Source organism: Passer domesticus, chromosome 2 (genome assembly GCF_036417665.1).
Source record: "Passer domesticus isolate bPasDom1 chromosome 2, bPasDom1.hap1, whole genome shotgun sequence".
NCBI lineage: Eukaryota > Metazoa > Chordata > Aves > Passeriformes > Passeridae > Passer > Passer domesticus.
Genome location: NC_087475.1, coordinates 43215992 through 43243506, shown reverse-complemented (window position 1 = coordinate 43243506; position 27515 = coordinate 43215992). Strand labels below are relative to the sequence as shown.

The following is a 27515-nucleotide window of genomic DNA, read 5'->3' as shown; positions in this document are numbered from 1 at the left end:
TCAGTGTGACAAACCAAAAGGCACTGAGAGCCTTTGAATGGGCATCTGAATCAAAACTAAAATCTTCTAAAAATACAGTGGTATCTTGGACACTAGCTTGCAAATTGACACCTAAATGTAGGTGTCTAAATCTTTGCAGCACCTCCACATTGGGAGTTGTCTTATTTTCTCCATAAAGATGAACACAAAAAAAGCTGGTTTAAAATTGAAGACATTACATTTAATGTGTCTACAGTGCACAGTGTTTGTGTTACTGTTGTGTAGTCACTGGCTAGCAAGTCCCTATGAATTGAAATCAGAGCATCAGCTCACACTACACAAAATTATTCTTAAGACAAAAATTATAGTAGAATGAAAAGTAAAACATAATCAAAACTGTTATTAAAACTATCTCTTTTACAGGAAAAAAGCTTACTTGTAATGCAGTCTAAATTTAGATACTGTTAATTACAGATCCAAGATTACAGGAAGCATTAAGCATGGAGACCTTCTCAATTACATTACAATAAATTTCTCAATCACTTTGCCTAGAACTCCTTATTTTTATCTCATGGAATTTGTGCTTAACAACATCTTGTATCTGTTGGTTTAAAAGCAAAAATATTTCTTTTCTTGTTTATTTTAAATTATCAAAAGATGAAATTTATTTTATCAATTCATCTTTTGAATTTCTTGTTCAATTTGAAGTAAATAGGAAAGTGAATCTTTTATTCATTATGCTAGATAGTCACCACTTTATATGCACCACAACAACTAAAGTATAGTAAGTACCTGCAGCTGTTTTGTAGCAGATGGTTATAGTCAGCATCTGATTTTTTTTACTGCTAGCAAGTGCACAGCACTTGATTCAATGGCCCAATTAAAAAAAAAAAAAAAAACCAACCAAAAACCCACAGATCATTTTAGAAGATTGAGTTTGTCTTGTCTTTCTTTCTTTCTTTCCTTTCTTTTCTTTCTTTCTTTTCTTTCTTTCTCCTTATAATTTCCCCATAGTTTCATTGTATTGCATGCTCATCTTAGTTAAGATTTTTGGCATTGATATTTTTCGGCATTGATATTTTTCAGGACTCCTGCTTGATAGTTTTTAAATTAGCATTGTATGCACCTCCTACAGATATCCTCTCCTCTGAAGGGAACTTATGCTGATATTCTTAAGACTTCATTTCACACCTTGAAAAAACTTACAGATGTTTCCATCTTGTTTGGAGAAGAGCTGGGAATCTGGAAGATAATAATCATGCTAGATTTCTTCCAAGCACACGATAAACCTAAAAATGAACCCTTTTCACTGAAACACTGGAAAATTAGTCCAAGCTACTTTACTCAGCTTCAACCCCATTCCACTTGGAAGGAAGGTGGGACTCAGATTATGAGAGGTTGCTCTACAACCTTAAAAAATAGTCTGTAGTCAGCTGTAGATCAGTAATGAGAATTAAAGCTGATCAAAACTATATTGTTCTCAAAGCTGTTTTTTTTAAAAAGTTTTATACACAACTGCCTATAAAATTGTTTATCTTAATTGTATCTCTGTAGTTTCAACAACATTTTAATAAAATTTTTAAAGTTTCTTGAGAATTCAGTTATTACTCCCCCTCCCACCCAGTAGATGAACTAACCTAACACAGAAATCAAAATCAGGATTCTATTATGGAAGCTGCCACAATAAATTTGGGAAGAGCTACTTTAAAAAGTAGCTTACTATCTTGGAAAAATATCTTATTATCACTTGGGAAAATGTGGTACTTCTTTGAGTTGGATTTTTGAGAAAATATCCTCCAGAGGTCCTTTCCAAGTAAATAACTTATGAATCTGTGATTCTAAAGCCTTTTTTATCTTTCAAGGAGTTTGTGACTTAATTGAACACAAATCACAAGGGCCCATCCAAGAAATAAAGTAAGGATCAGAGGAAAACAAAACAAATTACATTATGCAATGGTCTTCACATGCAAGTCAGGGAGAATGATTACAAGGAAAGTGAGCTATAAGACTAATTTGTTCAACTGGAAAATTATATCAATAACTGTTCCCTGTTTAAATCAGGGTTTATGCACAGTTGAAAAAAGGGCAGACTTGAGTGCAAAGTCTTGTGACAGGACTACTGAGAGCTGTCAGGCTTGTTACTTCACTGACAAATCCACTGAAACTCAAGACTACTACTTCCAAATATGTAAGGACCCTGGCAGACACCACTGCATTGGCTGGTCTTATGCAGGCTTTTAGTACCTTATTTAGTGTTGTGTGGATTAGAAACTGGGCATAAAAAGAAGAGAGATTATTTTCCCTTCTTTTCATAGCCTTCTTTTGTCTTTAATGAAAAGTGGACACTTCAAAATTCCTTCAGAATCAGAAAGACCTAAGCTTAAGTTTAATCTTCCCTTGGAATTTCAAAATATGATGACTGTAATAGAAATATTTTTTTCCTTTAAAGCACGTATCATTTTTATGCTGTTCTCATGTACAAGACATAATTTACTATCTTGCATAACAATACTCAACCCCATTGATCTACTTGCACTGTATCTTCCCATCACCGTCTAGTTAAGAGTAAACTAAATAATTTCATTCAGTAGGAGCAGACTTACTTGAACATGGTTCTCTGAAATTGTTATGGGTGCTTGAGTGATAATGATTGGATGACCTACCTACACTCTAATAATGAACAGACTATAGAAAGTAGTACAGCATATTAAATTGAGGATATAAATCTCTTTCTATTACTACTGTCTTCCTCAACACTAATGGAAAGTTCAGCTTTTTATGGCAGCTTAAATAAGAGCTGGAAAATGATGGAGCAGGCAGGATTAATTGAATGCCCAGGAGATATGGCTTTTGCTGGTCTACCTGCTCATGTTGGTCTCCTGGACTCAACTTACAGTACATCTGTGCATTCACCCTCTATTTAAATTGCATATTTGTGGTAGATTTGGATTAAGATTTTTATGCCTTTTTGACAAGATTATTTTTCTACAAATATCAGGACCCATTATTTTGTTAACATTAAATGCTTGTGTGTAAAACTCAGAATTTCCATTTAGAATACTTCCTCAGTCTGTAACTCTGACAAATCAGCAGAGTCAGACAAAAAGTTTTGTTTCTGAAAAAAGGTTGTGGTGGTTCTGGGTCCACTACAAAACTGTCTCTCAAACTTTTTCTTTAACTCCTCAGATGCATAAACCCTCATCAAAACTTAATTTTCATACATTTACACTGAATAATATCCCATCTGATGTGCATATAAATTAACTCTGAAGAAAAAACACAATTTTTGAAGATTAAAAGAAACAACTATATTCAAAGCTGTCAGTTTACTGTTTTATAGAAGCTTTTCTGACTTTTTTCCCCCAGGGTTAATTTGGCTTTGGTAATAATAAAGGTCTTTGCTGCCTTATTAAACTCTTTTGTTGTAGTATATTGACTTAAGGTTTCACACCAACAGTCAAGGTAAAAGTTAATTACTATTCAGTACCTTTAATTGCAAGCTACAGTTCAAATACTTCAGGACAAGGTAAAGCAAATAACACTTGTCACCAGTAATTACAGCCAGTTTTTACCACCCTGTCTTAAAGGCACTTCGCTGCTGCTTTCTTAAGAGGTCACAAAAGATAAATGATGAAAAAGATCACACTTCCCAAATATCCAAATTATACTTCACTTTGGTAAATCTTCTCTTATCTGCAATTATGCTTACATTCACCATTAAAATTAAGACAAAAAAAAAAAAAAGCCCTTTTATTCTTCTGTTGCTGTGCATTTGAAGAAGCCTCCAAACAATTAATTTTTACTTACCATGTAATACTCACATACCTCACCAAAGTCTGAGTTTAGGAATAATTTGGTGGTTGTGATTTTTTTGTCTTTAACAAACTGCCATAAAGACCTAGCAGGTAAAGCACACACTTATAAGAAAAATACACAAGAGAAAAATAAACAGAAAGCTGTATAAAATGAAATGGTCAAAGGGAGACTGGCATAGTTTCTAAAATTCACAGATACCTCTTTTTCTCCTATGAGCTTATGTGAAAAACATAAGCAAGTAAATGGAAGAAGAAAATTTACATCAAGCTGTTTCTTAATTGAGCTTTAATGGATCCCCTTTGAGACTCAACATAACAGAGAAATTCATATATAGTCTGATTTGCATCTGTGCATTGAATTGGCTCACAGGTGTTTACCTTTGCTGTCTAGCAAAAACAGACCGTTTTTATGACTGGCTGGCAACCTAAATCTTCCTCTCATCTCTTCTAAGAAGCATAGCCCAGAGCTTCAAAAATGAGTTTGCTGATTATTCTCTGTGAAACATATTTCCCTTTAATATCTGCACCTAAGAAGTACACTTTTTTAACTGTACCTTGTGAGTTTCCTCACAAAGTATCTGTGATGTATATCTGAGGTAAGCTAGATAGTTACGAGTAGAAAACAGAAAATAAAAAAAAAATCTCTGCTAAACAGGCTCTATCATCAACAACAGCTTTAGCTGCTTACTAGTGATTATAAATTCACAGACAGAATTGAGTGTGTGGTTTCAAGGCCAGTGTCCAATGAAATAGAGAACATTGTAAATTCACATTTGCAATATATTTGTCATTTTGCTGTGTGTGCTGGTGTGTTTCCATTGCACACACAGCAATTTAAATGATTCTTGAAACAGCCTGATCTGAAAAATTTTCATCCTGTTGGGAGATAAAATACTGCAAAAGGGATAGGTAGAGCTGATATTGCCATTGCAACCACTCCGTGTCTAAAGAGAATACATTTGTGTGCTGAACTTCCCTCGCTTAATGGCCACAAACTACACGAATTTCCTGCAATTATTGGCACCTCCGTATGAGGTTCTTAGTTGACTTTGTTCAGATCATTTAAGGTATGGTCTGCTAGCACAAGCTCTTAAATACTGCTGCACATAAAAGGAAACCTACCTAGCTTTTGGACTGGTCAGTGCTCATTTCCTTGGGTCATTTCTTTCCCTTGAACTTTCACTGGCCCCGACAGCTCAGCTGTCCAGAGAAAGGAGTTAGTTGCAAGCCAGTCTAAAAGAAATAGCAGGACATATTGGCAGGTTTAGAACCAAAATGTCCTCTTCTTATATGAGGTCTTTTGAGTGCTTTTCTTCAAGCTTCATCATCTAACTTTATTTTGAGATTATTTAGGTACCTGAGAGATTCAAATCTACAGTTAATACTTTGTTTGAAAGGACATAATTTCACCCAGTTAAATAATCCCTATGAAAGTCTTTTTGATGCAAACATAAATTGAAAGTTCAGAAGAATTGCTAGAGTTAAATTCATTTCATAAATATAGGACTAATAGTGATTTGGAATTGTGGAGATCATCACGTTTTTATATATATATAATCTTAAATATGTCTTATCTATAGATTTCTTTGATTTTTCCATTAAAAAAATAAAAATAAAATTTGTGCAGAATTATATGGGGTCAGATCCTTGGAGAAGAACACATGTGAAAGTTTGGAGAGGAAGGGAATGTCTGTTTATCTAGGCATTTAAACTGTATCTTTGTTAGAGATGTAGAAGATGTTTGTATGTCAAGCAGGAAGTATTTAAGTTAATCAGTTTATTGAAAGAGTTTTATTCTAATGGATTGTCAAAAGCAAATAATAATGTGTTTTAACTGCAGTAGACAACTAGCATAGTTTCCTTAGAGATCTGGAGATCCCAAGTATTGAATCCCATTAATAGTTTTCATTTAAGTAAAAAGAAAATCACGGAACTGGAAATGGAATCCAGAAGTTTAAAACTAAATTATGTGACTGCAAGAATTTTGAGCTTGTTTTCAACACAAATAAGTGAAGGTGCTGAAGGTGCTAGTCTCAAGTCCTGGCAGTAATCAAAGTAGAATGTGTTTCAGGTGCTAAGGATGTATTATAATGCCTCTGCCAATTCAGTACTTAGATAAAAGATATCAGAGTCATTGTTTTCTTAGTGACTAAAGTACATTAAAAAAACAACTTTCAATAATGTGTACCACAAGCATTTTTAGAGACCTAAAAGTATCTTTTTCCTCTTTCATCTTCCTTGCTTTTTATATAGAGACAATCATGCATAAATTGTCCAAAGACTTGGACATAGATTAAGAGAATGAAGAGATCCTTGAAAAATAACAGGATTTAAGATGGCACACTAGTCTCAGACTCAATTTTTTCATCCTGTGAGTTTCTATGCTTCACCTTTGCTGCGTGAGACTCTTCAGCACCCACAGCAGATTAAAACTTACATGGTGCTGACTACACACCAAATGCGAGCACAGAAGAGGTATCAACAAATCTGAGCTGATGCCTTCAATCACTGGTTTGGTTACACCAAGTGCTTTGTCAGCAGAGCCCCCAGTGTGCATGCAGAGCATGGCAGCAGAAAGTGCTTTTCTGCCATCATAGTCCCACTAATCCTCTCAATGACATAAACTAAGTATGACAACGACTCTGTCAGCATAAATGTCTCTGCATAAGGTATTTTTCTAGCATAACAGTGTTATGTTTTCTAACATAACAGTAAGGAGTGAGATTTTTTCACACCCTCCGCTATGAAAGCTCTACTGATTAAAATTATGAGCGTTATTTTGATGGAGATGCAAGACTAAGAAATCAACCTTAAAATAGCTAGGAAACCTGTCTCTCTTCCATCTGCCCAGAAAAAAAGCTGAGATGGCAGGAGCAGGATTTGTGAGCCACAGAAGAATCAAGATGAATTTTTTGTGGGGCTGTAAAATTACATGGTCATGTCAGTCATGTCACCCTCATTTGAAGATGATGTCAAGGAGTTTGGAGAGAATTAAGTAGTGTTTGGGGACTGTAATGATGTTAATCTGCAGTATGTTTATCAAGATACTCCTTTCTGTATCTCGATATAGTGGAAAGTTGTTTTTAGGAAATTGTCCATATAATGTAAGCTCTTTTCCATTGCTTTCTATAGGACACCACTGGGCCTGTTGCCATTGCTCCAAGTAGACTGTCAGTAACAGTGCTCTGTAGTATAAACTGAATTTATTATGAATAATAAGAATAAATTATTATAATGAACAAAAAATTATTTCATATCTTTCCAGTCTAAGTTACAAAAAGTGTGTACTTTATTGGTACATGACAATAAGGTAAAATAATGTATATACTTTGATATTATATATAGTATATGGGAAGATGTGCATATATATATCTACATCATGCCTCAAGATGCTAAGATTTAGATAAATTTTTAGACTAATTCAGATAAGCATAAAATGTAATTTTGCTGGGAAAACCCTGATGTTCTACTCCCTTAAGTGACAGATCTATTCCACTAGAGATACTCTAAGGTCTGAGCCACAAAATTTGAGCATGTCAGTTAGTGAAGTTTTTGTTATAATTACCATTATACTCAAATATACAGCCTTGTACCAATACATTCAAGAGAGCACAATTTCTTCGCAAACAGCTTTTTTTCATATGCTGCATTTAATTTTAAACCTGTAAAGTATCTTCCTAAGATGCAATTGAGAGATTCTTCTGCCTAAATTAACGGGCAAAAAAGGCCACATACTGAAGGTAATAGTATGGATTTTATTTAGCATTAAATGTGAGGTAGAGAGATAGAAAGAAATATAAAAGTAGGAGGGGTGGTTGAGAGAAAGAGAGCAGGGAGAGAGAGAGGTCATGAGAAGATAGTTAGAGATTCTTCACCCTGGGCTCCCTGGTAGCAGTGGTCCTAAAGTTGTTCAAAACATCTCAATATTTATACATTTTTCAAAACAAAGGAATTAATGTCCAAATAGTTCTCTTATTCTATTGGCTGAATGATTCCCTCCCTTCTATTGCTAATTAATCCCCATGCTCAATTTTTCTCTTCTTGTGAGTTGGTGGGTTTCTGAGTCAGCGGGTGTGTGCTTGGCAGTCATGATCTACTCCTGGTGAATTACCTTTTACTCAGCCTGAGCTCTGTGTCTTTACATATCCCTAGAATAATTCTAGCAAAGTTCAAGCATTTTGCCCTCATTGTCTGCAATTACAGTTCACATTTAATAGTTCTATTAAAACACATTTCTTTATTCATAGCATTCACTCAGATTTTCAATTTTCTGCATGTTTGCCTTTGACTTCAGGTGCTTTATATTAACTATTTGTATTTATTTAACTTGGCATGGCTGTTTTATCTGCAATTCATATACACTTAATTACTGCAATTAGGTGATTGAACTTATGAACTTGAATGTATCACATGGGTAGGAAGTAATAGATTTTCTGGCTTGAGTGTTTCCTTCTTTGTGTGTTTTCTTCTAGACTGCATATTTATTGCCTGAGTAGCTGTTCTAGTCATTGTTATTCTCCTGAGAGTCTTCTGACACTACTGCCACATGTTCGCTCACATGCAGATCTGGCTTCTGACACCTGTTCACTAAGGACTCTTCATTTCAGACAGTGTCTAGTAGTATAGAAGTTGTTTTTACACTCAGACTATACAACCAGCTATTCTCTTCTCGCTGCTCATCTCTGGCTCAATATCTCCTATATCGCAGGTTACAGAGGTAAAGAGGTATTCAAAAGTAGAACAGAAAAGTTTGGTCTTCAAAATGCTTTATTACTTAGGATACTGCCTTAGGAGGGGACAGAAGAGATTGAGACTCCTCCAGGGAAAGCTGATACACAAATGTGGAAACTTAGAATCTTTGTGAGTTATTTCAGACTCTCATTCTCTAGAGCATGAATAGTAGAGAATAGACTAGACTAAACTAGATGGGAAGTAGAACAGAATGGGTTGGAAGGAACCTTAAGATCCTCTAATTTAACACCCCTACCATGGTCAGGGACACCTTCTACTAGATTAAGTTGCTCAAAGCCCCATCCAAGCTTGCCTTGATCACTGCCAGGGATGGGGCATTCACAGCTTCTCTGAACAATCTGTTCCCATGCTTCATCACTCTTACACTTAATCTGGGATAAGCCAGTCCTTTGTGTTGGGTGTGGAAGGTCCTTCCTCAGCTGGAGGATTTGCAGCATTCTCCAGAGGAAGCTACCTGATCTCTCCCTGGCCTAGAGATGATAGTCTAAATACCAAACCTCTGAGGTCTAAATCATCACCTAGTGACAGATTCCTCATGAATGTGTCTAGTTGGATAAATTAATCTTACCTTTGGCTGATAGAATATACAATAGATTGTCATTTAATGAGGCACTTAACTGTGCTATTCATCCAGTTAAACTAATATATTGTTGTCAAGAAATTATTGCCTTTAATGAAAAAATGTATGGTCTTGAATGCAATACATAGAAGTTTTTAGTAAAGTTTTTATTTTACTGCTGCAAATATTCAATGTGCAACTTCTCTTACATTTTTTCATGTTGTATTTCTAGACAAAGAATGGGGCATTTTTAGTTCTCTATACATAAATAGTGTAGTAGCTTAGATAATACTGCTTTTATTGTTAATACATAATTATGAAATGCTTATCAACACTCTTAAATTAGCAAAGGCTTACTGCTTACAAAGTTCAAATCTTTCTTCAGGGATGCACAGGTGCTTTTCATTAGGTTTAACAATAATTTTAACATCAATAAAATCTCAAGTGCACCAAGATTTGCGCTAAGTTACTCTGGCCTGCATTTCAGGTTCAGATTTGAAATTACATAAACAGACAACAAGGTCATTAGTCACTTTAAAACGTGGGGATAAAAGGAAAAGGGAAGGGCTGTCCTTAGGTCAGCTCCTCCTAGTGTTTGAAATCTGTGGAAATTCCTGCTACAGCTTTAAATCTCATGAGCACAAAGAGTATATATTGTACATTATTCATCCTCAGAAACAGAGCTGAACAAAAGTGCCCTCCTGAAGAGCTCCTCACATGAGAATGCATAATTTATATTTGCACTGCACAGCACAGCACAATGCCAGGCAGAGGCTGTGTCCCAGCTAGCTCTGAAATGGAGGCACCTTTGTGCTGTGCCTCTGCCTGCCAGGGGTTACCTTAGTGTACTTACGTTGCTTTCAAGGTCTAACGTAGCATAAATCTGCATTCAGAGTATGGTACTGCACTGTGCAGTCACATTGCATCATTTAGAGCTAGCTGAGGTGTTCATAACACTGGGTATTACTTCTTGTTAGCTTGTCTTTAAAGCCCTGGAAGCCTGGACTGAAGTCAATTCATCTGAGACACTTGACACCTCTATTGGCTACAATGACAATGTTATGCCATAGTGTGATAGTATTCCTGAATGCAATTTCTTCCTAGAAAGTAGAAATGCCAGTTCTGTGGATGGACATTGCTCTTGGTTCCCTAATGTGCCACATTAAGGAGAATCTTGAAAATCATGGACTGTTAGTACAAGCATGGTTTCCATATTGTGCAATAAGAATTTAAAAGAAAACTTAATCTAATTGTTTCCTTATGAATATAATCAAGTAGATTTTTAATTATATTTCAATAATTTCACAAGAACATGTAGACTGTTTCTTTTTCATGTGCATGTAGCTACAAGATCACCATTCTATCAGCATATTTTATATTATATTTAATAGAGCTTATTAGACTCCATTATCTGTCTGTTCCGACCAGGTACAATGCCAGCCTTGCATGTGTGTTTTGATTTGTATCTTCTGATCATGGTTGTTGGGATGGTGTCCTTGTTACAATCTCTGTATGTGAGACAGTATAGGCAGTATTTTCTTGAACTGCAACAGGAAAATTTTACAATTCACTTTCAATACTCTGTCTCTCATTTCTTATAACAATTACTTAAATAAATATTTCATTTCTCATATCTGTGGAGTTATGATTTACTTTCATCCTGACAGAGTATTGTTCTCGTTCTACTAGTGTTGGAAACACTGTTCATAACTTTTTCCTCCATCAAGTAGAATTTCTACATGTAATCTAAAAATGAGATACTGATGATATATGTAATAGATTTTTTGCATGCATTATTGCAGGCAATAAATAGCTTAGTGTCTACTGAAACCTTTATAAAAGTTTCCTAATTGTTTCTGGGAATGCCACACAGTATCACTTTTAAATTAATATTTTTCAGGAACCTATATCTCTTTCAATATGCCTAAACATCGACAACTGCTATGATCTGAGACTACATGAAAGATTTGCACAGAGCTGGCAGACAAATATGATGGTAGACGATGTGGGCAGGCCTGCTCCTCTGGAGAGGCAAAAAAGGGCCGGGCATCATGTTTCCTGATTAAAAAAATGACATACCTTAAAGCACCTGAAGCAGTCCCTAGCTGTTATTTTGCCATGCACTTAAAATATTTGAATAACTGTAGTTTCAAAACAAGATTTAAAAGCTTAAATCATTTAAAATTTCATACATTGAAAAGTATTACCATAAAAGAAATTTTATGAGTATTTTACACTAAATACTTTTTTTTCCCCTTGGATTTTATTAAAATATACAGGGCAATGTGTCTTGTGTATTTATATGCATTAGCCACTTAATGGAAAAATATGCACAGATTATTTCTGCAGTAAAAAATTTACACATCTGAAAAAAAAAAGTACACACCTTTGAAAATTAGAGATAAAAACTATGTATCAAACAGTAACCAAATAAGCCTGTGCAATTCTACTTGTACAGGGACAACTGAGAACAAAGTTTTTCTTGAGAATGTTGGAAGGTGATGAGATGTATTATAGATTAAATAATTACAATTAACTTTTTCCAACAAAAAATTCTTTACTACAATAAATTCAGTATTTGATCTTGATGTCCCAGTTCTGTACTGAACTCAATTTATAGTTCACTTAGCACTTCTGAAATGTTCTGAAATGAACCATTTATACCTGCGACAATGCTCTGTAATTAAACTGTTCCATGATCTCTGTTACCTGCCTTACAGAAAGGTTCAGGAGCGTAATTAACACTCTTTACAATGGCAAAAAGAGTTATTAATCAACAACAAAATAAACACATGGAAACAATTGTAAATTAATAGGTTTAGCAATTAATTGGTGTGTAACATGAAGACCAGTAAAAATTAGCAGCTGTTTGAGAAATTACTGTAAAAACACTGCAGTATTTTTACATTTCTTATATCAAAGGTAGACTTAATTAGCAAAGGTGATCCTAACAGCAAATTCAGACCTAATAGTCAAGAGTCTTGTCTTAGGTAGCTAGACAAACACTGCTGACTTAAATTTAAACACAAAGCTGAATATCTGGTTGGTTAGCATTATCTCAGTCATTTTATTTGTTAATACAAATGATAATCTTGAACGGTTTATATTTATATACTGAGAGGTATCTCAGTAGTCATGTGGGATTTAAAGCATTTTTCAACCAGCCTGTAGATTCAACTGTAGGTAAAATGAATATATCACCGAGCACAAATTTTCACTTGACTTGACTAATTTCTATTATAAAATTTTAATTTTCTAGGTTTCTGCGTAAGGTCATAGCATTTTTTATCTAAATTGTTTGGGTGGAGTTTTTTTTCTAAGTTCTTTTTCTGCGTTTCTTGGCTTTTGGTCTACAGATTTCATAGAATGAGGGCAGAAGGAAGTACTACTGCCTACTTACTGTAGTTAAGTGCCCTTCCTGTGCTTTAATATTACCCTGAGTTCATTGCCCCTGACATGAACATGAGCCATCGTTTCATTAATGGCCTTATTGGGAAAAGGCCAAGGCTGTCATCACAGGGGTTCTGTAGCTCCCTTCCTTTCTAGAGGTCAGGCTGTGTTCAAAGCCAGTGGTGATATGGTGCAGCTGCCTAATATTTCAACAAATCAGTGGGAGAGGACTGTGGGTGGCAGAAGGAGCTCATGGAGGCCTTGCTGGGGGCCTCTACCCCACAGCACTGAAGCTGCACTCTGCTCAGACCCACAGTCATGGCCTTTGCCTGAGCTGTGCTGTGGGTATGGCCATGCAAACCTGCTGGCTCAGCTCCATGTGCCCACTCCTGCAGACAGCACAGTGACTGCAGGGCTTGTCTGACCACAGGAACAATCAGTGGTCCTGCTCTGCTCTTTTTGCTCACATAATGCTGGGCCCTTTCCTCCCCAGCAATAGCCACTGCCCTGTCTACCTGTCTTTGAAATTGGCAAAAAAGCAAAATCCAAACTGGGTACTGTTATTTTATCACAAAAGTGTCATACCTTCTAGGTGATTTTTTTCACAGGCAGCTCAACACAGCTAACAGACACCACTTTTCTTCCAAGTCAGCTAACCCACTCTTTTATAGCACTCATCCTTATTGGACACGGCTGTGTCCTAATCTTTGGTAATTAATACAGCTGCAAATCCTGTAGGGTGGGATTGCCTTCTGCACTATCTCTATTCTCTTACATTCTATTCCCCCACAGCAGGGAGTAGGGGCAATAACATTGAGAGGAGCCACTACTGCTCTCACCACTCAACTCCTGGGTTGGGAAGTTTTCCTTGCACAGGTGAAGAAGGGCAAGGGCTTAAATACATGTCCTGAACAACGAAATGAGGAGTGCTCAGTGAACTACATGGCAGGTAGCTAAATCATTGTCCAAAACTGCAGACCACCGTTTCTCTCACTAATGATTTACCAGAACTACTACTTTTCCTTTTTACCTTTTTCCTTTTGTATTTGTCTTCTCATCTCCAGATAAAATAATCTGTTATTGGTATGGTGTTGTCATTCTCTGGCATTCAAAAATCATTCTGAATCATAAGGTAAAAGCAGCTCTGTTCTGCTTTTGCCTTTAGTCCTCTTGATTTATGTATTAAAGCTTTTCTGTCTGATAATTTTTTAATTTCATGTTTTCTTACCTCTTTTTGGTTAGAAGCACACATTCTTAGGTAATAATAGAAAGTGAGAACATAGGAAATGAAAATAATTGATTTTATGAAATCCAGTGGGTCTGAGTAATGGTTGCATGGACTTTGCTGGTGTAACATTTTGGAAAAATCCTTTACCCAGAATTATACAATGCTTCCTCATCTCTACTATGCCATATTGTTAACGTTAATTTTATTTTCTATGAAAAAAGTTTTCATTCAAGTACTTGTCTCTCCTATGCACTCAGCATAGGAGTCATTTTGTCAGCATTCAGCTGACAAAAGGGTTGATACTCTAAATGATTCCATATTTCTCTGAAATTGTTTAAAGCCAAATCAGCTGAGTAGACAATGTTTATGTAGACCAGCTGATGATGCTGTTACAAGAGAATCTATTTTTGCTTTTAGCCTCGCCTCAAACATGAGCTAGCAGCAGCTCTGCCAGTCAAGGCAAATGTATAAAAATAGCATAAAACTGGAGGTTTGTAAAAAAAAGTTTCATTTTAAGTGTCTGTCCGTAAGTAAGAGAAGATACACACAGAAATTAGATGTTAGATAGGTTCCATTACATTTTTAAGTGTGCAATGTATCAGTTTTATTTCCCTGGAGCAGTATAAAAAGAACACATTACATGGTTTAAAAATTTGGACAAATATTCTAGATATAATTACTCAACTTTGTGAACACCATAATAATCCATTATGAACATGGTATCCTGAACAAAGCATTCAGTCTCTTTTTGTTGGTTTGGATTGGATTTTTTTTTTTTTTTTACAATAAAGGTATACAGTTAACACATAGGTTCATGTTGTTCTAATTGTGGTTTTATGAAGAAATAAATAGTTAAACATTCAATCACAAAGAACTGGGAAAATTAATAGTGTCAACAACAGGTCTCCCACAACATCTGGAAACTTCTTCCTCCCTCATATTTTATTTTTAGCAGCAATTTTACTCCAGTGTCCTGGGGTGCTTTGAGAGATCTGGGCTTGAATGTTCAGGGCACACAGGGGACTCAGAGGTCCACACCAAGTGCACACATAGTAGGGAACAGGACTGAGAATAGAGGAACTTCCCATTATTATTCACTGGTGCACCCATTTCTTCAATGCCCCTGTTACCTATGGGTTGGTTCTCTGTTGCATAATCCTAAGTATATGAACATCAGGGTTATATATAAAATGCTATATTTTGTTTTAATTTATAGAAGTTTACTTTTTCCTATTCTGTATTTTAAACTCTGTTTGGTTTTGTCTAGGAATTACCTAAAAGCAAGATAATATGGAAGTACAATTGGGAAATGATGGGAATATTTATTTCATTTGATTAATACTTGAACTCTTTTTTTCCTTAATACAAGTACAACCAGTGATTAGGCTCTAATGAGTGCAATCTGATTTAAATATGAATGAGAAAGTTTTTGACACTGTAACTTTTAAAAATATAGTCTGTGTGACCAATATTCCTAATTTTCGTTGATCTCTTTATTTTTTTTACCAGAGAAGTTGCCTTGTTACAATAAAAAAAGTTTAGGGATAACTTAATCTCTTCTTTTACCTGAATATCTGTAATGATTTACTTCCTTGCAAAACAGTGGATGACAGTAGATACAAATGAAAACCATTAATCTCTGTATAACGGATGCCAAGTTTGGACTGTATCCAGGAAGTATCTTACTTAAATATACTGGTCAAGGCAAAAATCTTTGAAAATTACTCTTACTAAGGTTTTAATACAATAAAATAAGAAGCAGCTGTCCCATTTCTTCAAGTTACCAGAGAAGATGTGCCTTTCCAAAATCTTTATGTCTAAATTCAGGTGTAAGCATTATATGTTGATATCTTTCCACTTTAATTATCTTGCTTCCACAAAAAATGGATGGGTAAACAGTTAACATTAGTAGCAACCAAGATCAAAACATGTACAGCAGATGCAGTAATGCTCATTGTTGCAAATAATCATCATCTGGATGATTTTATTGAGACTACTCTATTTCCTGCATGCTACATAAGTCCATTGAATAGGCCTGCACTTGAGTAGGGTGTTTGTGGGGAGTTTGGAATTGGGATTTTTGATTTGTTTTCTTGTTTGTTTTGTTTGTTTGCTTTTGTTTGGGATGGGTAATTTATTATTTTTTTTTATTAAAAATTTTTTTCACTAATTCCCTTCCTATCTCTGTAGATCAATGTAAGTTTTCTGTTGGCTAATATCTCACACGTTTATCTTATAGATACTTGATTATTCGGGTCCCATGACAAAAATGATCAAGTGTTTCTGACTTTAGACATTGCATCTTTGGCTTTGACTTTGTGCATGGACACTCGCATTTCCATGTGCTGTTCCACACACATTTTATGCTGTCTGCCTAAGAGCAAATGCAGGGGGCCAGTACATGGGCTTTGGTCGAGTGCAGTGCTAATGCAGTTGGACTGCTTCTGGTCTGTGAGATAGGTCTTTCAAGCTGGGTTAAGTCAGTTTTGTTGGGTTTTGTTTGGTTGCTTGTTTTTTGTTTGGTGGGGTTTTTTAATTCATGTTTATTTATAAAACTAAAATGGCCTTGGGGTTTTGTTCTTATTCTATTTGAAGCAGTCTAGCTTGGACTTACAGAAAAAATATGTACCTATATGTACTACTTTTCTTTCCTAGCTAGTGTTTTCTTCCTTCCTCCTTTCAAGCATGCTCCTGACAGCCTTACAGTTGATTTTTCAGTGATAAAAGGCCATAATGACTTTCCACAATTTTTTTTTCTAGGACTATGATCATTTTTTTGAATGTGAAGGAGTCCCAGAATTTCTGTGAATCAATATGCTTAGTTCCTCCATTAGCATCACTAATTCCATAAATTCACTGAAATCTGACCACTTCAAGCCAAAAACATTTGGTAACATTTGCAGAACTCTTTTTTTATTCATATAATTCATTTAAATTTACTTTTTAAAGGTTATTCTCTATTAAATCATTACAAGGCTATCCAGATCAGTATAAACTTAACACTGTTGATTTCTAATCACTTAGCAATGAAATCTGCCAGCTGTCATAAATCTGAATAGCCAAGGCTATTCAATATTAATATTATTATCAGTTTCATTTGTTCTCCAACACTGTGTTTAGGAAGTTAAATACTTCTGTAATGATACTGTTCCCAATTCACCATCTGTTGAATGATGATAAGTCTTTATAAAACACTTACAGCAAAAATTAATATTGAAGTATTCTATGGTGATTAAAAAATTGCTTTTTTTTGAGACATCAGCCCCACAGTTTCACAAACATGTCTTTATAAAGATAAGGGTGAGAAAACAGCCTAAAAGAAGATTGTAAACAAATCAGACAATACTGCAGAAAATGTAAATCAGAATACGCTGGTGAAAAAAGCTAAAAGACACAGCCTAAAAAATAAGGAAACTTATTAGGATTGTCCAAAATCCCAATAACAGAGAAGTAGGAATCAAATTCTTGTAACAGCAAATTGGATACTCTGCTTAAACATGTTAGAAAGAAAATGAGAGACAACACACATTCCTAAATTACCTAAGACACATTGAGGATCTTCAGGAAGTACTTCAAGGATTATCTGCTTTTGCATTTTCTTGCCTTAAAGTTTCCTTTGTAATATTTTCTTTAACATAATGGTATTTTTTATTTTTAATCCCCATCAGCACAGAGCAGTTTTTTTGAGATCTGACAACGTCATATTGGTAAAAGAAGAATGGTGGCTGGGTAAGCAGAGAACTCGTTCTCCAGCTGAAGCCTGATACACTGCTCAAGGGTATTTGCCTAATTAATTTCTTTATGTTCTCTCAGGCTTATATGAGGAAGGAGGGTTCTAGAGACCTGGTACATCTGCCTCCAGATACAAAGGATCATTTTGGAGTGGGACTTCCCAAATGTCTAAGTTGTGGAGGGCTTTTAAATGTTGTTTTGACAGACAAAAGGAGTCTCAAAATGACTGGGATGTATCCAGTACAATGGACGTGAGCAGACTCATGAAACAAAACAGTAAAATTTCCTTTGCTATTTTTTATTCTTTTGTCCCCAAAAGATTGTCCACTATTCTCATATTCTGTGCACTGGTGCTTCTCAGGCAAGTAGGATTCTTGCAAGAGAGTTTCTGATAAAATGAAATGTTTAACAGAAGCATCAATTGGAATGAGTGATAAAGGAACATCCATATTTTCAAGAGCTAAATCTTTTGAGATCAAAATTCCTGAAACAAGCTAATTTGTCTTCAAAATATGCATTAAACATAAGCCTGTACTATTTTCAGGACTCAACCTCTGTGTCAGACATAGATTTCCTAACCTGCTGTGATAAAGCAATTACCTCAGGCTTTGAAGTCAGCTATGAGAAACTTTTTAAGGATTCCATAGTCTGGTGGAGACATCTGGCTGGAAAACAGAAATTAGTGCAAATTTATTGCATTAACCTAAGAAATATTTGAGCCAAAACCCTCAACAGAACAACTGATACTCTTTAAGGCTGAAAATGTATTTCAGAAAGTAGAATGTCTATAAATACAGTGGATGTTTAGACTCTAAAAATAAATGAAGTTATTTTGAATTGTCTTTTCTTTTGAATTGTCTCAACCACCTTCTGTTAGCCACTGACTATAAGAAGCCACTGAGATAACTCTCCAGTAAAATGTAAATGCTATTTATCCAATTTGTGTTTTACCTGTTGTATTTTGTCTGACAGATGGAGTTAATTTTCCCCATAGCAGCTCACATCCTGCTGTGCTTTGGAGTGGAAGCTGGAAAGGTGTTGGCAACACACACCAGTGTTTTGGCTTTGACTGAGCAGAGCTTGCATACCATCAAGGCTGTATCTCCAACCTTACTCTCTCACTCCAGGAGGCTGGGAGTAGGCAAGATCTTAGGAGGGGACACAGCCAGGATATCTGATCCCAGCTGGCCAAAAAGTTATTCTATACCATATGGTGTCTGCTCAGCAATAAAAACTAGGAGAAAAGAAGTTGGGAGGCAGGGGGGTGGCATTTGCTATTATGATGATTGACTTACAGGACAAATGTTATGTGCACTGAAGCCCTGCTTCCAGGGAAGTGGCTGGACATTACCTGCTGTTGGGTAATAGAGAATAAATAATTTGGGTTTTCTTTTCTTCCACACACAGCCTTTTTTTTTTTCCTTTATTTATCTGCCTTTATCTTGAACCATGGGGTTTTCCTCATGTTTTCTCCTCCACCCTGCCCTGATGAGGAACGTAATGACAGCACATATTAGTAGTCCAGCCAAAATCAACACACCACAGTACTTTTTGGCTCACAAGCAGGGACATGAGGAATTTAACATAAGGCAGCGGCAAAGGGTGGAATGTATTTGGGTTTTGTGGCAGGATTTTGGTAGCAGGGTGTCTTCTGTAAGAAGCTGCTTGAAGCTTCCCCTACATTTGACAGAACCAATGTCAACCAGCTCCAAGACAGGGCCACTGCTGGCCAAGGCAGAGCCCATCAGTGATGCTGGGATGAAGAAGGGGGAAAAGCCCTGTGAAATTCAGCCAAAGGAGAGAGAACATGAGAGTAACAGCCCTGCAGACACCAAGGTCAGAGAAAGAGGCAGGGCAGGAGGTGCTCCAGGTACCTGAGCCAATTCCCCCACAGCCTGTGGTGCAGACCATAGTGAAGCAGCTGTGCCCCAGCAGCCCATTTCATTATCATACTCTGATTTAATTGACACTAAATTAAACTAATTTCTCCAAGTAAAGTCGTCTCTGCCTGTGACAGTAACTGGTGAGTGATCTCTCCTTGTCCATATCTCAATCCATGAGCTCTGTGTTTTTTTCATTCCCTTTTCCAGTTGAGAAGAGTGATAGAGTTGTTTTGGTGAGTGCCTGGCATTCAGACACCTGATATTATTCTTCCTTTATATTTATTAAAAGCAGAACAAATATATTCATAACAGCATGAGAATCCTCCTGATACAATGATTTTCAGATACACTAGTTGGGATACATTTTAAACTTTATTTGCTTTTGTCTAGAAATTACCTAAAAGCAAGAAAATACTAATGTGGAAGTTTAATTCAATTACTAGATTTTTTTTTTTTATGATCTCTCTGTGTCTCACTTATGAAATTAAGCTTTCATATACAGTTTAAAATAAATAAACCCCCATTTTCAGAGGGTTAAATCTTAGTGAGAAAGATTTCAGCTTTACTGATATTTGTAAATTTTTCCAATTTTTTCTTTTACATTTGTGTAAACATTTTGTCATAGTGCTTAAAGCAATGTATCTTGATTTCTTTCTTTCAAAGAAAATTAAGAGTCAGATGATGCCATCTGTAGAAGATAAAATTCATAATCTGTAACCCCCTCATCTACTAAAAATATATTACAAACTATGCAAAGGCAGCAAAATACCAAACTCCACATAAACCCACAACAAAGCAAAATTAAACCCACAATTATTTTCTTAATCTGCAAATACACTTTTATGGAAAACTTAAAGGTTTTGTGTCTTCACTAACCAAGAAATCAACCATTTCATCTGAGCAAATATATGGGAAAGATGAGATCATAGATGTAATCTGAAAGATTTCCTCTTTACCTTCAGATTTTAAACCTTCTTCAATCCTTGGCTTAATCCTAAAATTTTACCCTTTTAACATTCCTTTTCCATAGATTTTTAACTTGACCCATTTTTTTCCCACCATGAATGACTCCTAAAATAAATGTTACTATTTTTTCTTTTAAGTAATCTAACCCATTTCCCTTCTAAAATTTCTACTAACAGTCAGTGATGGTGACAGGACTATACTAGAGCTTTCAGAGATTATTTCCTTTGGGTGGTTACCTTTTCAGAAGCAGAATAGCTTAATCTTTACTTTTTAATTTAGTGATTAACTGAAGGTTAAAGGTTGATTCAAAGTCTTGGAGCTGGTTCTATTTCCACCAAAAAATTGTTTCAATGAACAATTAATTATTATATTACAATGATTTCATAGTTTTGATGGAAAGTATTTTTTCTTAAGGCAAAAAAAATCTACTAATTTAATTATATTATTATATTCATAAGGGGCTTGTTTAAAATCTATATTTGGGGTGACATGCCAGTTATGTGAGACTGCTATATTGTGTGTGCTTCTTTCTTTCAGATAAAAAGTATTCAATGGACTTCTCTAGTGGAACTTTGGATAATCTATTTTTCCTTTAATCTCCATTTACACAGTCTCTGCTGGCAGAGAGAGGAGTTGATATGCAATTAGCTATTCACTTAGAGCACCTTTGAACTTATCACCTTGCTATCTTAAGAAAAAACAACATGATAATAAAAAAGTGTCATTTTCTTCATGCTGTGCATAACTGGTAGTTACAAGAGAGGTGCACAGGCTAACAACTCTGAAAGAATCCTTATTTTCTGAAGTGAATCTGTTGACCTTGAAATATGGTGAACTATTTCTAAAAAGCATTATGGACTTTTAAAAAAAATGTTAATCGCTTCTGAAAAATCTGTGCCTTATTTTGAAGTGACTAATGGGTTTCCTTGAAATTAAAACTTTTAGCTCTCTGTATCTTTAATTTTTAACTGTATACATTTAAAATTTAACTTTTAACTTTATACTTATAATTTTTAAGTGTACACTGTGTCAGCTTTTAGTCTAAGTGATTCAAATGCTACTACCAGGCTGAAAAAATACAAATAATCTAATATAATTTGATCTTTTAAAAGCACTATTAATTTTAGATTAAAAAGAGTTATGTATTTTCATCAATTGTAGAGGCAGAATGTTATAAACTTCTGAAATTTGTAAAAAAAATTGTATTCCTCTGATTATTGGAAACATAAGAAATTAAAAAAATTTGATAGAATACTTCAGGGCTAAAGAATGGACATTTGGGTTGATCCAAAACCATAGGTTTTGACTCTGCAGTAATTTTTAACAAGAAATTGTATCTAAGTACTCTGCTTTAAACTTGACCAAAAAATTTTGTTTAAAAAAGGAAAAAGAACATAAACAACCTCGACAAGGAGATGAACCCAAGTTGGTTTAGCAATACAAGCTTGCTTACATGGTTAGCATGAAAATCCTTTTGCCAATACAAGAGATAAGGGAGTGGGCTAAGCTGGTTGATAGTTTTCCAGGATAAACTGAAAAGCTTGAAGTGTACATAAAGACTGGAATCTGGGGAAGGTTTTTGACAAGTCTTACATATTTTACTGTGTGTTCACTTTTGTTAAAAGGCAAGTCTTCAGGGAATATCTCAATAGTGCTAACAAAGTCCAGTCCCTTGTATAATTGATTGAGAGAAAGGCAGGATCCTTCTTTGAATCACCCTCTGTAAGAACCCAACTTTATAGACTAAATTAGCAGCTGAGAAGCCTTTGTCTCTCTTCATTGACTATTAAAGAAGAAATGAAGATCAGTGTCTCCAAGCACAAATTAATCCTTAAGAAGACCTTTCACTTAATTGAACCATGACTCTAGATGATGTCACATCGTGGGATGGTTCTTCAGTAGTTCTTAATGCAGGCAGCCCTGTGTGACAGCTGGTTCTAGGGACAGAGCTGCAAAAGGATGGGCAGAGGGAAAAGCAGGATATATCTTGGACTGAAAGGAAAGGACAAAAGCAGTGTATTTCAAAATTATGAGAACTGAGTGCTTTGGAGCACAGGACTCATTCAGAAGCACAGCTTCAGATTGTCAAGCCTTTCTGCTTGTTTATTCCAGTTGTGTAGAGAGAAACAGGCCTGTGAACATGTTTTTTCTAAATAACCAATATTGTACTGAAAAAATACACAGCTACCACTTCCAGAGGATCCAATCAAATGTAAATTAATTGCATATGCTTATGGCAAATATTTTCAAGACAGCTGATAATCTAAAATTTGTTTTCAACATGATTCTATGAACTTAGAGCTGCATTGAATGTTTTCCTTCATGATTGGAAAGATTGAAATGCTCTGCTTTGGATGTTGTTTTCTTCTGAGGCAGTTGGAATAAGATACATTTTTAGTCAGTGATACAGGAATTTGGAACTGCACTGAATATGCATTCAATCGCACACAGAGAAATGAAGGCTGCTTTCAGATGGAAGGGATTTTTCTCCAGTGGCACTCAATTCTGCATTTTTATGAAAATACAGGGGTGAATGTATGATGTCTGTAAGCAGTCTTAATAATCCATGTCTCTGACACAGATACAAAGATTTTTATACATATTTTTCCTGCTAGTATATCCTGTCAAGACACTCACTAATTACTTTCAGAAAATAAGCATTTCACTAACAGCAAGGTCACTTGCATAGAAATTTTCATATTTGGTTATATCTATGCTTATGCAGGCAAGCTATAATACATGACAAATTCACCAGGTCACTGTATCCATGATTCACCAACCAAAATAGCCGTCCTGTGGAACTGTATCATTACTGACAAAATTTGGGAAGTTTTCTTGCCAGACACCCTAACCAGATAGGTTATAATCATGTGTCCCACTACATCAGGCTATGGCTACCAGCCACCTGCTGTGGAAAGCAGAAGCAAAATGTCAAACCTGCAGTAGTCAAGGACTTTAAGCTCTTGGTTCTGCATCAACTAGGACTCCCTGCTGCCCATAAGTGAGCTTCTCTTTCTGACTGGAAATAGGATTTCATTCTGACATCCTGAAGTGCTCCTATTGCACATTTTTGCTCAGCTCTAGAAAGGTCATTTTGTGCCAACAGAATAAACCCTTACAATAGAAATACATTATATTCTATTTAGAACATATTTATACCTTTTTAAACCCTTAATTGTACAAGAAATAATATACATTACAAAATTATCATCTTTTGATATCATCTAATAAAATACAAAGTAAATCACACTTCAGTCTTAAGATGTGTAAAGGATATAATTAATGGTGCTAAAAGTTAATGACAATTATTTCATTGATGTAGGACTAATATTATGCAGCTCTTTATGTTCCTCAGTCTGTTTATAATAGGATGTGTGCGCCTTTACCTGCAGGAGAACATGGTTGTAAGCAACAAAATCATGTTTTTAAAATGATTTTTTTTTTGTCAGGAATACTAAGACAGACATCATTCTGTTCTAACACAGTTCTTTTAATGATTTTGTGTGTGTGTGTGAGTGTGTGTGTGTGTGTGTGCGTGTGTGTGTGTTATTTAGCCCAACAGTAAACATATTCTTATAAAGAGTCTCAAGTGACAATTTCAGTTATTAGTAATGCTTATATTATATGACAGTATTGTGAACTTTATTAATGTCTCAATTTGACTGGAGTTGATCTGTTAATCTGAGTGCATAACTATGGATAATACTGGGAAGCCTTGCATATCAAAAAATAGTCTTTCTCTAAAGAGATAATGCTCATGACTAACTAAGATCAATTAATTGAAATGAAACAATGACATTTTCTCTGTTTATTAATGAACATTGATTTGTTGAGTGGCTTCAGACATCTAATGCCCAGTCAGTTTCTAAGTAATTAAACAGCATTTGAATAAAGGAAAGAATTTTTGGACTATGAAAAGGAAAACAATGGACTACATTCTCTGCATATGTTTGTATGACTGTAACTGGGAAAAAAAGAAGACAATAAATTTAGGAGTAATGTATATGAAAAGGAGAAATATAATGTGTTGTATGATTCTTGGGTGTTTTATCAGCTATATCCCTAAGTCAAAACAACAGCTGTGAAAATGAACATATTGAAAGTAACAGTCTGTCCCATTTGTAAATTCCTATGTTAACATTCATATTAGAGACAATCACTTTATTTCTTAATAATAAATTTTAACAAACTTTAAAAAGACTATATATCAAAGCTCTTTCTGGACTATCTTTGCTTTTCACTGCAGCAAAAAGCACACTTTTTAAGAATTTATCAGCAGAAAAGAAAATAAATATAATAAAACCTGAGCATGTCTCAGTGGAGATGAGTAAAAGTTAAGTTAATACAACAAACATTACATTGAACTAAGTCAAGTCATTGCATGCTGGAAACACTTGAAAAAAGTCTCCACTGAACTACCTCCATATTTAAGCCTCTTTGAACTACCCGTGACAATGGTGGAGACATTGTCCCAAATGTGGGCAGCACCAATTCTCACACCAAGGAGAGGTATTTCTGGTCTTCATTCTAGTTGGCACAAAGCTGGGTGGTAACCAACAAATGGCTAACTTACCTATCATCAAAACCTTACACTATTTATACAATTTAACAAACAGATGCATTGGCATTTATTGGTTGTGGGGTACATAACTGTTATTAATGAGAACTCAAACCCCTATTTGCCAGCTATATCTCTCATTTCCCATGCTAATTAGTCCTCACATGCAGTTCTTTCTTCCATTTGAGTCTGGGGTCCATTTTGAGAAGGCAGTCAATAAGTTGGTGGCTACAAACCCACCCTTCCAAGCTTACCTTTCCCCCAGCTACTGATCAGTTCTGCTCCACAGTGCACCACACACTCCTGGTGTCTCATCCAGACATCTTGGGATTGTCCTCACTCCTCCTTAAAACCAAAGGTAGCCGAGTGTACAGTGTTCACAGTGCAATTGCTTTGTCATAACTGCTCATCTGTAGCTAATGACTAACAACTAAAAAACCTGCAAAGTTTGATCTAAATCTTTAGGGGCTCAAATCTTGCAGGGCTTGATATCAGAAATACTCCCTTTGGTACTGCTGCTGGGCATCAATTCTCATACAATTGACGTCAAAATAATCAGGACTGTTGCTCACCTGAAGATAAACCCCTTGCAAGCAACCATTGCAATGCACATTGAATAAGTTTCTTATAAGGGAAGACAATAAAATGGCACAAATCTCTCCATTCTCATATCTGTGCTGTGGTTCAACTCATCCTATATAAGTGTCAAAACCAGAATAATTCTTCCTAAAAGTGTTCAGCCTGGACTTAGGCATCCAAAATTAAGAAGTATATATATCACCCTGTTGGAGTTTGAAACAAGTTCTATTTAGGCTGTTCCTCTTACTGAGTATCTACCAGCAAGGAAGTTTTTTCAGCAGTGAAACATTTTGTCCTGGTGGGTAGGATATGTCTCACTTAAGTTTAGACAACAACAATTGAAGTAGTTTGCAATGCTTACTTAAGAGTTAATAGAGATAAATAGGCATCTTGAATCAGACTCATTGCCTATGAAGACAGTCTGGACAAATAATCAAATGTAGACATTCTAATTCACTTAAGGAAGGATTTAAAATGCCTTCCTGATTGCAGATACAATGTTTGCAGTGACAAACAAAGGCATCTCTCTTTTCTTTTTCCCTCTCCTCACAAATTCTTATTCCTCACTATATTATGAAGATACTTTGCAGTCCTATTAAGAGTGATTAAATACTTGCTTAAGTAGATAATCAATGTCTGCTGAGACAAATTACCTTATTAAAGAGAAATTTAATTTTAACCATCTCCAAAAATTGGGACATAGTATAGAATAAAAACCCAGGGCAGCCATCAAGGTCATGGTCAGAATGAAATGCATCAGTTCAAGCATAAGCAGAAATAACTACACACAAACAGCCCAGGTAAAAGTAAAAAGCACAGACATGGGGGTAATTTATGTCTCAACACAGGCAGAGCAAGACTATGTTTTATGAATCTCTTGCTTAACTTTAAATGACCTCTTCGCTCTGCAATTAAATTATCCAGAAAGGAAGAACATTTAATTCATTATAAGAGGGAATGGGTTTTTTTGCTATGCTAATGACAAGGCTTGTACTGAGACATAATCAGTTACTTCAGCTGACTGCTTAAATTCCAAGTATTTTCTTTCTCTCTGACTAATGGAAGTTACTTTTTTTTTTTTTATGTCTTCAGACATCATCTGATATGTTTCTTTAATGACACCAAATTCATCTGACATTTCTCTCCCTCTGGCATACAGGTGGCTCCCAAAGAAAACTTTTTAATGAACCCTATTTTGTGCTTAAAAAGCAAACCAAATGATGGGTAAGAATTTGTGTACCATGAAACTGGACAAATCCTGACATTTTCTTTGTTCAGAATCCTTTTGTGCATTAATAATACCTTGATAAGAGCTGGCTGTAGGGGTTAACTTGAAAGTCACAGCTGCCCAGACATTATCCTCCTTGATTTTAATGGCCCAGAGGAAAGGATTGGATCACAGAGGATGCACCAGAAATTCAACTCTCAGCTGATCTGCTGGAGGTTGTTGGCAGGTCTTTGCCTTTTAGTCTGTCTCAGCCCTGCTCAAAGGATGAGAACTTCTGCAGAGAGAAGATACAAGATCATAGATTCATACAATCATAGAATCATTTACATTGAAAAAGACCTCCAAGATTGGGTCCAACTGTTAACAAAACACTGCCAAGATTACCCTGAAACCATATCTCTAAGTGCCACATCTCCACATATTTTAAATACCTCCAGGGAGGGTGACTTCCCTGAGCAGCCTGTTCCAATTCCAGACAAACCTTTCAGAGAAGAAGTTTCTCCTAATATCCAATCTACATCTCCCCTGGTGCAGCCTGGGGCTGTTTCCTCTCATTCTGTCACTTGAGACTTGGGAGAAGAGACTGACACCATATCACTGTAACTTCCTTTCAGGTTGCTGTAAAGAGCAGTAAGGTCTCCCCTGAGCCTCTTTTCTCCAGGGATTTTTTGGAATTGCCCATGACTCTGCATTCAGTACCTTAAAATTTCACTTCCCCAAATTCAGATCTCCTGTGTACCTCACAGCCTTGTAACTTCTACATCTGCAAATGGATGTGGCAGCAAATGAATAAACAAAAATCAGGAAAGGTATTTGTGTCTTTCCACCCATACACCACCTGTGATT

At 35.6% G+C, this 27515-nt stretch overlaps 2 long non-coding RNA genes across 2 annotated transcripts; one reads left to right on the top strand and one right to left on the bottom strand.

Moving 5' to 3' along the window:
- Nucleotides 1–1035: 1035 nt before the first annotated feature.
- Nucleotides 1036–13122, bottom strand: LOC135295351 (uncharacterized). The gene is made up of 3 exons (XR_010357413.1): nt 13081–13122; nt 3787–3877; nt 1036–1221 (listed from the first exon to the last, which is right to left on the bottom strand). It is a non-coding gene; the product is annotated as an uncharacterized LOC135295351 (long non-coding RNA).
- A 140-nt stretch (nt 13123–13262) lies between these two features.
- LOC135295350 (uncharacterized) lies at nt 13263–18394 on the top strand. Its single transcript, XR_010357412.1, has 3 exons — nt 13263–13444; nt 17392–17452; nt 17537–18394. It is a non-coding gene; the product is annotated as an uncharacterized LOC135295350 (long non-coding RNA).
- The last annotated feature ends 9121 nt before the right edge of the window (nt 18395–27515 follow it).